Source organism: Frankliniella occidentalis, unplaced genomic scaffold (assembly GCF_000697945.3).
Source record: "Frankliniella occidentalis isolate FOCC.00 unplaced genomic scaffold, Focc_3.1 Scaffold46, whole genome shotgun sequence".
NCBI classification, from domain to species: domain Eukaryota; kingdom Metazoa; phylum Arthropoda; class Insecta; order Thysanoptera; family Thripidae; genus Frankliniella; species Frankliniella occidentalis.
In genome coordinates, this window is record NW_026267176.1 from 729,738 (window position 1) to 731,315 (window position 1,578).

Genomic DNA, 1,578 nt, shown 5'->3' on the forward strand with positions numbered 1-1,578 from the left:
CTGAACTTAGGGCGCTTAGGGGTGGGGGCGGGCGGGGGCGGCAGGTAGGTAGGTAGAACGTGTCATTAGCACGGGAGACGCGCTATTGAACGCGAATGGCCCTTTGGCTCCTCACACACACGCTCCCCCTCGCCCTGCACCCTAATGCGACTGGCTGTAATAATTCCGTAATTAATCGTCGACCGAACGAAGCAGTTCTTGAGCGCCCCCTTTCACACCCCCCTCACTCGCGTGCACTCGAGGGCGTGGGTGTGAGCGCGTGTGGCGGTGGCGTGAGCGCGGAGGTGTTGGGGTGCGAGAGCAACAGCGGGAGCAGCAGCGCGATCAGCAGCGGGAGTGATAAGAGGGGGAGCAGCGGCCTAGCTCCGTATCGCCACTGCTTGATCGCGTGCCGATCGTGTCGATCAAAGTGACAGCGCGGTGCGGCGTGGCGGACCGATATACGACTCAAACCGATACCACCATCACCCCCCCTTCACCCGCCCCTTTCCCTCCACACAGTAAATAAGCAAACTTCTCGGTGACCCTCGACCTGGCGAAGGCCGCTAGCCTGCCGCCGCTTCCGCCGCTGGGCCGCCGATGTGCCGATGCCGCGCGCGCGCGTTTGTGTGTGTGTGTGTGTGTGTGTGTGTGTGTGTGTGTGTGTGTGTGTGTGTGTGTGTCTGTGTGTGTATGTGTGGTGCTCACGTGTTCAGGTGGTTAAGCTCGTTCAGGTACAAGGTGTCAAAGAGTCAAGGAGGGCCTCAAGGTGCTAATACAAACAAACGGGCTGTAGGAGGCGCGGTTGGTCGGCGAGCTTGAGCCTCGGCCTCGGCTTGAGGCCCGGCTTGAGCCCGAGCGCTGCCCCGCGGGCAGGGCAGGGGTCCCGCTGCGGTTCTCATTAGGGGAGGCTCGGTGCCATGTGGTCAGCGGGCGGCTGCTCCCCGGGAAGACCTCCACCACGTCAACTTAAACAAGGTTCAAAACTGAACTGGAGCCACCCGCTGCCCTCACAATAAATGACAAGCCCGGCTGAAGACCCGGCTGCGCCCGCTATGCGCCCCGCGAGCCCGAGGGCCAAGGCCTTCAGAAAGCCGAGGCCCGGCAAATAGAGCGCAGGGTGCACCGAGCTGCCCGTCAGTGATGTAACCTGGCCCGCCCCGTCGCCGCGATCGCCTCGACCCGGGAGCAAACCGAGCAAACGGGCTGAAAATATAGAGGACCCCCCCCCCCCTTTGCGCACAGGCGGAGAAAGCGGCCATCACAAAAGGAATTCTGGAGTCAGCTCCCCGTCCTTCCCCGCGGGTCCCCGCCTGGTCCCCGCGTCTCCCAATAGGTAGTTCCAAGGAGAGCGGGAGTGGGTAGGGGCAGGGGCCGCGGGCAGCCAGCCAGGCGCTTCCGCATTCGCCTCCACTCTGCTCCACTCGGCTACATGACGTCACAGGGCGTCGACTGTCGGATTAAAGCCTTGACGCGACTCAAAAGATGTTTCGAAGCTCGGGCCGTGGTCCGTGAGTTTCTGCCGTAGTGTCCTTCCCCGGCCAGAACACGGCGCTCCTGGACTATGGACTCGTATTTCGGTTCAATTCAAGGCGGAGG